Source organism: Schistocerca gregaria, chromosome 4, assembly GCF_023897955.1.
Source record: "Schistocerca gregaria isolate iqSchGreg1 chromosome 4, iqSchGreg1.2, whole genome shotgun sequence".
NCBI lineage: Eukaryota > Metazoa > Arthropoda > Insecta > Orthoptera > Acrididae > Schistocerca > Schistocerca gregaria.
In genome coordinates, this window is record NC_064923.1 from 239,176,532 (window position 1) to 239,190,613 (window position 14,082).

Consider the following 14,082-nt stretch of genomic DNA (forward strand, 5'->3'; position numbering starts at 1 on the left):
GGTTATGGTGTGTGGGTGAGTCTTCTAGTTGTCGCAGAATAGATAGGTAATTTATAGTTTGATATTTTTTCTTATTGCAGTATAGACACTGTTTCTTCCAGCAGTATCGAATTTGCTTAGAGCACCCTAAGTGTAATGATCACAGATTCAACGATTTGTCTTCTTCAGTTGGTGCCAGCATTTTCGTAGCATGATCGCTAAATTTATAAATTTATATATTTTATGTGGATGATTTGCTATTAAATGTGAGCGAGAAGCAATTAAATACACTGAAACATTATTGCGATAATTGGTTGCACAAGAAATATAGACAATTACTAAGACAGTTGTTTTTGAATCTCCTCAGTTAGTCCTCGCCTGCATACAAAAACAACAATAAGGGATTGTGCTTCCTCCTGGGTCGAAACACGAACCTAAAAATTGTATGGCACTTACTTTACGGCGCAGACTTTCTGTTACCTGTGTGAAAAGACTACTGGAAACATTTCCCATAATTCAGCAAGCATGAAGGAAATGAAATAATATACTTTTTCAGAATGAAAATGTTACAAATAAATTAAACAAAATATGAGTATGGAAGAGAGGTCAGGTGATATACGTTTTTGAGATGAAAGCATACTGAACTGGAAGGATACAACACATGAGGAGACGCATGACTTACGGGTGGCGGCGACAGCCTAAAATAAATAAAAGAAAAGAAAAAATAGGCATAGGCTAATTTGGAAATGATGAAAACATCAAACAAATTTTACTCTATTAGTTAACCCAACGTATAAATATTACAGGATTCTGCAGCGCTGAAAGTTTGACATAAATAAATAAATAAATAAATCTGTGTACGATGTTTCGTTGTTTTTCTGCAGCGCTGAAAGTTTGACATAAATAAATAAATAAATAAATCTGTGTACGATGTTTCGTTGTTTTATTCGCCGACCGCAGGATAGTCAGTATATAAAAACATTACAAACGACAACTGCATTGTTTCCTTTGCTATGCAAACAAGTTATCTTTCTTGAGAAATTCCGAGAATAGCTTCTGTTTCTCAGCTTCGCTGTAGAATGGTAATCACATACACGATGCAGAGGTATCACAGCAGCAATCTTTGAATCTTGGGGAATTAGATTCGTTCCTAGATAACATTGAGGTCTTCTGGAAGACTTTTTGTTAAAAGTCTTTGGGCTATCATTGATCGTACGCAGAGTCGACAGCCGTCGCATATCTTCTCTGTCCTACCTTATGTACCCTCTTCACGCTACTCTTTCGCATTCCACCTCTCTCGTTCTTCAGGCTAGTAATTTGCGCCTATTTCAACGTCTAGCAGGTGACAGGACAACTTCCTCGTGGCCGTAGAGTGAATATGAGATATTCCACAACCAATTAAGAAGAACTCTGGGGAATTCTTAAAAAATGACAGATTATTCACACCGCTTCACACCTTTTTCAAGTGAGACTAAAAGTTCCTGATAACCACATTTACACCTACGTTCAGGATTAAATTCCAAGCATCTGCGCAGTGTCTAATTAAGTGAGGACAGTTTGTAATATATCCCGTAAGTCGGTTGAATTATGTTGTCAAGATAGATTATTATTTGCTTTCTGACGGGATATATTACAACAGCTGCAGCGGGAGAGGAAGTGACTTCGAATATTTTAATAATAACATATGACTGAATAAAATTCAAACCGTCGCTGATTCTACACGTATTACCGTTTCTTTTCATTATTTCTTGAGGGAACAGGCGCAGAGTTAGTTGATGGACAGCAATAAATTTGGGTGATGTGCGACCGAGTAGAATTGCAGAGGCAATATATCGCATCGCACGGTAGGAAAAATACAGACTTCGAAAGTAAGGCAAATCACACTGCAATATCTAAAATAACCGAAGGAATTACTCATGTAATAGTACTCCGGTGGTGCGTAATCGTCACGTTACCAAACCTGTGCCTCAGAGCAGAAAAGTAAAGATGCGATCGCACAAATAATCATGGATTCAGGACAGGTATATGAAATAAATATAAGCTCATAGCAGTTGATAAACGTATGTTACCAAGTGACACTGCTGATGTGATGCATCCGTCATATGGCGGTTCCTAATACGCTATTCGAGAAGAGTAGGTTGTGTATAGGTTGAACAATCCCTTTGGCTTTCACGACTCTTGATGATGCCGCATGGGTCTTTGTTTTGTGACGACGCTTCGATTCCCCTCATTTGCTGGCTGTATCCGTGCTACACGAAGAATTATGTTGATTTCCGCTATACAGGTACCATGATAACAGCAGACTGTGATAGTACATTAATACTGTTTGTTGTATGTTGAGCTGCGAAAAATAGTGTGGTCATTCAGGATCAGCTTCAGCCTATCCTGTACGATTGACAGCTTTCATTGCAGAGCGCTACAACAGACAAACAGCGCGAAGTAATGGCTTGAAGCTACTTCAGGCACAATATAGTTCCTCGAAAATATGAGCAGCGAACTGGTGCATCAAGGAGGCTCTAGACGCAAAGAATGCTTCCACCCTTCATAAAAATCCATTTAAACGTTTCAAAAATCATTAGCCGGTTGCTTGCTGTAGGGAATGTGCAAGATATTGTTTTAGATCGACAAGTATACCCGCTTACTTAGCTCTCACCTTCGCTCGTCAAATATATCGTGGACACGGTTGGTTGGCAAATTACTGGTAATGGTTTTCCAGCGAAAAGTATTGGTGATGTGTAAATTCTATTACAAACATAATTTTCCATTTTTTATATTGTGTGTCGTTATTAGTAGATCTGATTGCAGAATGTGGTGGCTTCGCGCTACAGTGAATGTTCAGAGTCAGTGGTCACATATAGTTCTGTAAAACTGAAGACTTTGTTTTATTTTGCGCATTACATGCAGTGTAAATTTCACTTCATCCACATACATCCTTCTTGATGTTGCATTTTCAACAACTCTAGTGCATGCCACATCGTCACAAAAGAATGCAGACTACTTTCCTTCTTAATCAGCTACACTGGTAGCCATCAAAATTACAAAACCGTGAAGAAGGCATGTAACAAACGTCAAACTGGCATGAGGTTTACAAGATGTTTATATACGCAGATAGTTAGCATTTTAGGGCAACGGCAGAATATTCCATTTATTCTGTATACAAAGAAATATCACGCTGTAGGTTTTCCTTCAGATTACATTTTAATTTAGATTACTTGTGAGAAGATCATGTACTTAAGAGAAACGTCTTTCAGCGCGTGTCGAAATTAGAAAGTGCACACTTGTAGATTATTGAGACTGCATTTACCGTTTCATGACATGGTGCCCGCTTTCATGGGGAATATGAAATCAGTGGGTCCGGGAGGTCCATAATCGTGGCCGTGTCTGATCTAAAATGCTCCATGCGACTAGCGCCCTAAAGGACATATTGTTTACTCGGTCATGCAGGATTGTAGAGACACGTCATGTATCTCGAGTTACGATATGAGCAAGTATACAGTGGGACACCTACACATATGACACAATGATGTCTGGAACATCACAGCTTATTAGTACTGTGGCCACCTTGGTAGCTTCACTGGACGTGGTAGCAATGATGGAGACGTATTGACAATGATGTGTTCAAGACAAGAAGATCAGAATGGCCCGAAATCCGTTAACACTGAAAACACTCCGATTAACGGAATACTGTACACTGGTCAGCCAGAACATTATGACGATTTTCGTAATAGCTGGTATGTCCACGTTTGGCCCGGATAACAGCAGCAACGCGTCGTGATATGGAAGCAGTGAGGCCCCGGTAGTGCAATAGAGGGAGTTGGCACCACATCTCCAAACATAAATCTCGTAATTCCTGTAAATTTCTGGGAATGGGGTGATTAGTTCTGATACCAAGTTCAATAACATCCCAGATATGTTCAATCGGATTCAGATCTGACGAGTTGGGGGGAGGGGAGGGGGGCAGCACATCAATTGGAACTTGTCACTGTGTTCCTTGAACCACTCCATCACACTCACGGACTTGTGACATGGCTTATTATCTTGTTGAGAAATGCCACTGCCATCACAAAACGTGATAGTTTTGAAGGGTGTACGTGTTCTGCAACCAGTATACGATACTCCTTGGCCGTAATGGGGCCTTGCACGAGCTCCATTGAGCCCATGGTTACCCAAGTGAATGGAACCACCGCCAGCTTGCCTTTGTCCCACAGTAACAGGTGTCAAGGAGATGTTCCCGTGAAATAAGAGGGCTTCGCGCTCTCCCATTGGCATCATGAAGAAGTGTAAGTAGGCTACTTAGGTTTTTATGTTGGTAACGCCTCGTAGTGCTGAGTGCAGTCTGAGGTTGGTTGGACTCATTGTTGGAATATTCGCTATTGTAGTGGTGGGCAGTTGGATGTGAACAGCACGTAGCGTTGAGCAGTTGGAGGTGAGCCGCCAGCACTGGTGGATGTGGAGAGAGAGATGCCAGAGTTTTGAGAGGTTACTATAAGCGGACGATCTGGACGTCTGTCCGCCAGAAAAAGAAAATTTGTAAAGCTGGAGGTTATATATATATTGAATATTACTAAGGTGAAAACATTGTTTGTTCTCTATCAAAACCTTTCATTTGCTAACTGTGCCTATCAGTAGTTAGTGCCTTTAGAAGTTAGAATCTTTTATTTAGCTGGCAGTATTGGCGCTCTTCGTATTTCAGTAGTTCGAGTAACGAAGATTTTTGTGAGGAAAGTGATTCATGAAAGGTATAGGTTATTATTAATCAGGGCCATTCTTTTGTAGGGATTATTGGAAGTCAGACTGCGTTGCGCTAAAAATATTGTGTGTCAGTTTAGTGATGATCGGAATAAGTAAAGAGAAAACTGTTTGAGTACGTTGAGTTTTGCTCAGCTGTTTGAAAATCAGATAACGTAGAAGTTTACCAGCACAGTCATTCATAATATTTTCAAGGCGATGTTTCAGAAGGTATTGGATTCATTGGATCATGCAACGCTCTGTCACTGCACCAACGTCCGGCGCCAAACGTCACGTGCTCATTGCAGTAGTAGTTACTGCTGTCGAGGTCTTAACATTGGCACATGCTGGGTCGTCGGCTGCGGAGACCCATCTTTAGAAGTGTTCGGCGCACTGTGTGTTCCGGCGCACTTGTACTCTGCCCAAGTTTAAAGTCTGATGTTAGTTCCGCTGCAGTACCCCGCCTGATCTGTTTCATTCCAGACTTCTGATTTGTATCTAACCACTGCAGTGGCATTGCTTCCGTAGTTCAGGGGTAACGTCTTTGAGTACTGTCCCAAATGTCCACGACCTGGTTAAAGTTTGAATAAAAATATCAGTAATGGCATCTGAAGACTTCCGGGATAAGAAGTCACCGTCATCCAGCCAATGGCTTTATCGAAGAGGGCGGAGGAGCGGACAGAGCTACAGGGCACTCCCTTGCCATTGGAGTGGGAATTGCCACTAAAGACGGACGAATCCGCAATGACGATGCAGAAGACAATGGCAACCACTGCATTAGCGAAACACAATGTGTATCCACAGGACATGTGTTCATTAATGGAAAAAAAGTGTCATGATGAGCTCTCCATTGGCAAAAGATTCCGGAGTAGTCTCCCATTCGGATCTCCGGGAGAGGGCTGCCAATGAGGAGGTTACCACGAGAAGAAGATGGAATAACCTACGAAAGGATAGCGTTCTACGAGTCGGGGCGTGGTAAGTCGGACGTTTGAACGTGTTAGGGACGTTATAAAGTCTGAAAAGGGAAATACAAAGAATCAATCTAGATATAGTAGCGGCTAGCCATGTGAAATGGAAAGAAGACAAGGACTTCTGATTAGCTGAGTATAGGGTAATATCAAAAGCAGCAGAAAATTGTATAATAGGAGTAGGATTCGTTATGAATAGGAAGGTAGGGCAGAGGGTGTGTTATTGTGAACATTACAGTGATAAGGTTGTTCTTACCGCAATCGACAGCAGACGAACACCGCCAACGATAGTTCAGGTGTGCATGCCGACGTCACAAGCTGAAGACGAACAGAAAAATGTTTCAAATGGCTCTGAGCACTATGGGACTTAACTTCTGAGGTCATCAGTCCCCTAGAACTTAGAACTACTTACACCTAACTAACCTAAGGTCATCACACACATCCATGCGCGAGAAGACGAAGAGACACAGAAAGTATATGAGGACAGTGGAAGGGTGATACAGTATGTAAAGTGAGATGAAAATCGAAGCGTTATGGGTGACTGGAATTCAGATGTGGGGGAAGGAACAGAAGAAGCGGTTACAAGAGAATGTGGATTTGGGACTAGGATTGAGAGAGGAGAAAGTGTAATTGAGTTCTGTAATAAACTTCAGCCAGTAATAGCGAATACTCTGTTCAAGAATCACAAGGGGATGGCCGGCCGTGGTGGCCGAGCGGTTCTAGGCGCTACAGTCTGGAACCGCGCGACTGCTACGGTCGCAGGTTCGAATCCTGCATCGGGCATGGATGTGTGCGATGTAATTAGGTTAGTTAGGTTTCTAAGTTCTAAGTGACTCATGACCTTAGAAGTTAAGTCCCATAGTGCTCAAAGCCATTTGAACCACAAGGGGAGGAGGTATACTGGAAAAAGGCCCAGTGATAGGGGAAGGTTTCAGTTAGATTGCACTACGGTCAGAGATTTTGAAATCAGGTATCGGAATGTAAACCGTACGCAGGAGCAGATATAGACTCAGATTACAGTGTAGTAGTGTTGAAGAGTAGGCATAAGTTTAAGAGCATAGTCAGGAAGAATCAATAGGCAGAGAAGTATTAAGGAATGACGAGATACGCTTGGACTTCTCGAAGGCTATAGGTACAGCAAAAATGAATATCTCAGTAGCCAGTACAGTTGAAGAGGAATGGACAACTCTAAAAAGGGCAATCACATAAGTTGGAAAGATAAATATAGGTACAAAGAAGGTAACTGCGAAGAAACCATGAAGAAATACTACAGCTGATAGATGAAAGAGGAACGTACAAAAATGTTGAAGGCAAATCAGGTATACAGAAATACAAGTCGCTCAGGAGTGAAGTAAATAGGAAGTGTAGGGAACCTAAGACGAAATGGCTGCAGGAAAAACGTGAAGAAATCGAAAAAGAATTGATTGTCGGAGGTACTAGCTCAGCATAGAGGAAAGTCAAAAACACCTTCGGTGACATTAAAAGCGAGTGTGACAGAAGAGGTAGGGAATCCGGGAATAGAATCAGAATTTAAGAGAGCTTTGGACGACTTAGACCAAATGACTCAGAAGGGACAGATAACATTAGAACAGAATTTCTAAAATCATCGGGGGAATTGGCAACAAAACGACTATACGCTTTGATATTTAGACTGTATGAGTCTGGCGACATACCATCTGACTTTCGGAAAAATAACATGTAGACAATTCCGAGGTCTGCCAGAGCTGACAAGTGCGAGAATTATCGCACAATTAGCTTCACAGCTCATGCATCCAAGTTGTTTACAGGACTAATATGCAGAATGCGGCTATATTAAATGACGATCAGTTTGGCTTTAGGAAAGGTAAATGCACGAAAGAGGCAATTCGACTTTGCGGTTGATAATGGAAGCAAGACTAAACAAAAATCAAGACACGTTCATAGGATATTATCGACATGTAAGAAGCGTTCGCCAATGTAAAATGGTGCAAGATGTACGAAATTCTGAGAAAAATAGGTATAAGCTATATGGAGGGACGGGTAACAGACAATATGTACAAGAGCCAAGAGGAAGTAATAAGAGTGAAAGACAAAGGACGAGGTACTCGGATTAAAAAGGATCGTCCCAAATGTTCAATCTGTACATCGAAGAAGCAATGAAGGAAATAAAAGTTGGGTTCAGGAACAGGATTAAAATTCAGAATGAAAATATACCAATTATACGATTCGCTGGTGTTGGTATCCGGAGCGAAAGTAAGAAGAATTACATGATCTGATGAATGAAATGAAGAGCCTAATGAGTATAGAATATTGTTTGAAAGTAAATCAAAGGAAGACGAAAGTAACGAGATGTAGCACATACGTGAACAGCGAGGAACTTATCAGGATTGATAGTCACGAAGTAGATGATGGTAATTGAATTTACGGCTGGTCGCGGCGGAGGTTCGAGTCCTCCCTCGGGCATGTGTGTGTGTGTTTGTGTTTGTCATTAGGATAATTTAGGTCAAGTAGTGTGTAAGCTTAGGGACTAATGACCTTAGCAGTTAGGTCCCATAAGATTTCACACACACACAATTCAATATACTTCCTAGGCAGCAAAGTAACCCATGACGGACGGAGCAAGGAGGAAGTCATAAGAAACCAAGCATAGCAAAAAGGGTATTCCTCTCCAAAAGAATTCTACTAGTATCAAACATAAACCTCAGTCTGCGTAAGACATTTCTGAAAATTGGAAATCTGTGATAAGGTCTTATGGGATCAAACTGCCGAGATCATCGGTCCCTAAGCTTATGCACTGCTTAATTCAACTTAAACTAACTTACTCTAAGGACAACACACACACCCATGCCCAAGGGAGGACTCGAATGACCGACGGAGGGTGCCGCGTAGACCGTGACAAGACGCCTGAGACCACGCGGTTACCCCGTGCGGCGACATTTCTGAAAATAGCACAGCATTGTATGGTAGAACTGGAACAGAGGAATCGAAGCATTTGAGATGTGATGCAACAGACGATTGTTGAAAATGAGGTGACCTGATGAGGTAAGGAATGAGGAGGTTCAGCCCAGAATCAGAGAGGAGGGGAATATATGGAAAACACTGACAATGAGAAAGGACAGGATGACAGGACATCTGTTAAGACATGACGGAATGACTTCCATGGTACTAGAGGGAGTTGTGGAGGGAAAAAACTGTAGAGAAAGCTAGAGATTGGAATACATCCAGCAAATAATTGAAGATGTCGGTTGCTAGTGCTACTCTAAAATGAAGAGGTTGACACAGGAGAGGAATTCGTGGCGGGCCGCATCAAACCAGTCTCAATGTAGGTAGAGAGGTAAAACTTGACAGAAATCTAAAGCTTGACAGAAATCCCTGAAACGACGTGAGATTTTATTAAAACCAAAAAGGGAGCATATGTCGGCCGACTTATGACGCCGGGAAGCAACACGTCAGTGATGCCGCATTAGAATGGTCTCTAAGATAATCTGTAGTGAGAGAGGGAGTCAGACACGCTAACAGTCGCAGCATGTTGACTTTGGCAGAAAAGATGCTGTTCCTTAAGCTTCTGTATCGGAATGGAGAATCCGCTACTGCAGCTTTACAATCCTATTGCCATAAGAAGGGTATCAGAACGGCTAAAGGTCGTGTTACAAGTGTTTGCTGTGAAGAAAATTACCATAGATTTCAAAGCCACGAGCTGGTTAGACGATCCGCCCCGCAGTGTCGTAGTGGGCGAACAGACACAGGTTTTGCTAGAATAGCGTGCCGAACCTCCAGTTTCGCCATCCTTGACATCACAGACCCCCAAGTATCCATCCGTGTGGTTGATTATTGGTTGTGGGGTTACGTGAAGGCGTAAGCCTACCGCAATTGTCCAAACATTAGGAATGGTAAAAGACGACGTCTGAAGGCAATTACTCATTTATCTATTGACATGCTGCGCACAGCTACAGGTATTGTTGATGAATAACGGTCGATATGAAGCTCTATCTGTTGGCCGTTTTGTACGCATTTTTCGGTTTCAATCAAACCCCGTTTAATTTCAAACACGTTTGAATTTTTTTACCTCTCTACGCACTTTATTCCATGAAGAATTGAATATTCCGATATTAACAGTCTTTTGGGTCACCCTGTACAGAAAAATGGCACGATGTGGTCTTTTCAGGCGAGTGCCGTTATGCGTATATAATCGCAATGAAAATACCGATACGTGTAGACTCTGATGTGAACGAAAGTTGTATTCGCCATTGCTATACTGATCCAGGTCGTGACGTGGTGGTATGGGGTGCGATGTTGACACGCAAGAGAGTCACTTCTGGTTCGCATAGCTGGTAACTTGGGGAGCAGACATTTCGTTTTTAACGTATTAAAGCTGGTAACTGAGCTTTATCTTCGAGGTCTCTCTAACGTTATGCTTCAACACGATAATGCAACACATTTCTGTATTTTCCAGGTATACCTTGATGCAGAGTCCACATCACTCACTCAAGCGTTTGGTCATCTGTCGTCGGGAGTCTTTCCCGCCACCACTCGCCAGCCACTGCAGTTGATGAACTCTGGCATTGAGTTGATGGATCATTGAATGATGTACCCTTATCCGTTTTCCATGTTAATTTTGACGTAATGCTCTGCTGAGTTAGAGTCTTCTTGCTAATAGAAGTGTCAGATTTGTGTACGACATTTCTTAACGCTGTATAACGTCAGACTAACTACGAATTTAGTCATTATTCTTTGTATTACGGTGTATACAAAGATTTCGTTGTTTTCTACTCCTCTAGGAGCACCAGTTCTTACTGCCAGAAGTGTACATGTTGTGTTGAATTAGTACGCAGCTATTTTTATGCCTGTAACTTTATTCTCACACGTTTAACTGTGACAAGTTTATTCAAAATATATCAAACTTCCTTGGAGATTAAAACTGTATTCCGGACCGAGACTCGAACTCGAGACCTTTGCATTTCGCGGGCAAGTGCTGTACCAACTGGACTAGCCAAGCACGACTCACGCTCCGTCCTCACAGCTTTACTTCTACCAGCACCTCGTCTCCTACTTTCCAAACTTAACAGAAGGTCTCCTGCGAACCTTGCAGAACTAGAACTCCTGAAAGAAAGGATACTGTAGAGACACGGCTTTGCCACAGCCTAGGGGATGTTTCCAGAATGAGATTTTCACTCTGCAGCTGAGTGTGCGCTCATATGAAACTTCCCCTAGTCTGTGGCTAAGCCATGTCTCCGCAATATCCTTTCTTTCAGGAGTGCTAGTTCTGCAAGGTTCGCAGGAGAGCTTCTGTTAAGTTTGGAAGGTAGGAGACGAGGTACTGGCAGAAGTAAAGCTATTAGGACCGAGCGTGAGTCGTGCTTGGCTAGCTCAGTTGGTTGAGCACTTGCCCGTGAAAGGCAAGGGTCCCGAGTTCCAGTCTCGGTCCGGCACACAGCTTTAATCTGCCAGGAAGTTTCATATCAGCGTACACTCCGCTGCAGAGTGAAAATCTCATTCTGAAAATCAATGAACTTAGTATGCGTTGTCGAGCATTTTATTACAGAAATGTTACTGCAATTCGTCCAGTACTCGGCTGATTTTCCTGCCACCTTTCCTTATTAGAAACTGTACTTCGTCTCTAAAGCCTTCGTCAACGGTGAGATGTTAAACTTCACTTTTTTATTCTTAAGTACAGGCTGGACACAAAGAAAATTGGCCGAAAAGTGTTTTCGCTGTTTCCTGGATGAAACATATGTCGCCATTGGTGGCTAATTGAAGCATTTCCTACAAAATGTAACTGATTAACACGAAGTCTGACAAATTAGAGAGAGGTGCTGGCAGTATTAAAGCTAGTGAGGATGATGCAGGTCCTGAGTCATACCAGGATAGCTCAGCCAACAAGGGCATTCACCAAGAATGACAAGATTACGGCAGTTTGGGTCCTTAATTTTCATTTGATAGTATTGATTGCAAATTTTTTCGAATAAAATAACCGCTTTCGGTTGTTCAGTAGCTGTCTTAAGAATCTACAAGAAAAATGAAAGAAATTAAATTATTTGCTACTACATTACGCGTCGGAAATTAGAGACAGATAACAGTAGTTGCAACAAAAATACGTTATACCTCTCATTCCGCTGCACTGCAGCAAGTCATAAGATGAAAGACAACACGAGTCAAAACTGCCGTGCACGTTTCAACCAGCTATATATACCGGGTGTTTCAAAAATGGCCGGTATATTTGAGATGGCAATACAAACTAAACGAGCAGCAATAGAAATACACCGTTTGTTGCAATATGCTTGGGACAACAGTACATTTTCAGGCAGACAAACTTTCGAAATTACAGTAGTTACAATTGTCAACAACAGATGGCGCTACGGTCTGGGAAACTCTATAGTACGATATTTTCCACATATCCACCATGCGTAGCAATAATATGACGTAGTCTCCGAATGAAATTACCAGAAATCTTTGACAACGTGTCTGGCGGAATGGTTTCACATGCAGATGAGATGTACTGCTTCCGCTGTTCAATTGTTTCTGGATTCTGGAGGTACACCTGGTCTTTCAAGTGTCCCCACAGAAAGAAGTCACAGGGGCTCATGTCTGGTGAATAGGGAGGCCAATCCACGCCGCCTCCTGTATGTTTCGGATAGCCCAAAGCAAACACACGATCATCGAAATATTCATTCAGGAAATTAAAGACGTCGGCCGTGCGATGTGGCCGGGCACCATCTTGCATAAACCACGAGGTGTTCGCACTGTCGTCTAAGGCAGTTTGTACCGCCACAAATTCACGAAGAATGTCCAGATAGCGTGATGCAGCAATCGTTTCGGATCTGAAAAATGGGCCAATGATTCCTTTGGAAGAAATGGCTGCCCAGACCAGTACTTTTTGAGGATGCAGGGACGATGGGACTGCAACATGGGGCTTTTTGGTTCCCCATATGCGCCAGTTCTGTTAATTGACGAAGCCGTCCAGGTAAAAATAAGTTTCGTCAGTAAACCAAATGCTGCCCACATGCATATTGCCGTCATCAATCCTGTGCACTATATCGTTAGCGAATGTCTCTCGTGCAGCAATGGTAGCGGCGCTGAGAGGTTGCCACGTTTGAATTTTGTATGGATAGAGGTTTAAACTCTGGCACATGAGGCGATATGTGGGCGTTGGCGTCATTTGGACCACAGCTGCAACACGGTGAACGGAAACCCGAGGCCGCTGTTGGATCACCTGCTGCACTAGCTGCGCGTTGCCCTCTGTGGTTGCCGTACGCGGTCGCCCTACCTTTCCAGCACGTTCATCCGTCACGTTCCCAGTCCGTTGAAATTTTTCAAACAGATCCTTTATTGTATCGCTTTTCGGTCCTTTGGTTACATTAAACCTCCGTTGAAAACTTCGTCTTGTTGCAACAACACTGTGTTCTAGGCAGTGGAATTCCAACACCAGAAAAATCCTCTTTTCTAAGGAATAAACCATGTTGTCCACAGCACACTTGCACGTTGTGAACAGCACACGCTTACAGCAGAAAGACGACGTACAGAATGGCGCACCCACAGACTGCGTTGTCTTCTATATCTTTCACATCACATGCAGCGCCATCTGTTGTTGACAATTGTAACTACTGTAATTTCGAAAGTTTGTCCGCCTGAAAATGTACTGTTGTCCCAAGCATATTGCAACAAACGGTGTATTTCTATCGCTGCTCGATTAGTTTTTATTGCCGTTTCAAATATACCGGTCATTTTTGAAACACCCAGTATATGATGCAAAGCAATCCTAGAGCAGGTTGATGCATACATAACGTACAAATAATCCTCCACATTAATTAAACAAAAGTCCATCTAAAAGTATAAATCTGTAAAATACTTTCAGTGACACTATGTGATCAAAAGTATCCGGACACCTGGCTGAAAATGACTTACAAGTTCGTGGCATCCACCATCGGTAATGCTGGAATTTAATACGGTGTTGGCCCGCCCTTAGACTTGATGACTGCTTCCACTCTCGAAGGCATACGTTCAATCAGGTGCTGGAAGGTTTCTTGGAGAATGGCAGCTCATTCTTCACAGAGTGCTGCGCTGAGGAGATGAACTGATGCCGATCGGTGAGGCCTGGCACGAAGTCGGCGTTCCAAAACACACCAAAGGTTTGTATAGGATTCAGGCCACGACTCTGTGCAAGCCAGTCCATTACAGGGATGTTATTGTCGTGTAACCAGTCCGCTACAGGCCGTGCATTATGAACAGGTATTCAATCGTGTTGAAAGATGCAGTCGCCATCCCCGAATTGCTCTTCAATAGTGGGATGCAAGAATGTGCTTAAAACATCAATGTAGACCTGTGCTATTATAGTGCCACGCAAAGCGACAGGGGGTGCAAGCCCCTTCCATGAAAAACATGACCACACCACAACACCACCGCCTCCGAATTTTACTGTTGGCACTACACA

General features: G+C 42.7%; 1 protein-coding gene across 1 annotated transcript in view; it reads left to right on the forward strand.

Annotated features, from left to right (window-relative positions):
- The window catches only part of LOC126266826 (uncharacterized), a 380,815-nt gene that overhangs the window by 334,937 nt on the left and 31,796 nt on the right, over positions 1-14,082 (forward strand). The gene's annotated exons all lie outside the window — the stretch shown is intronic.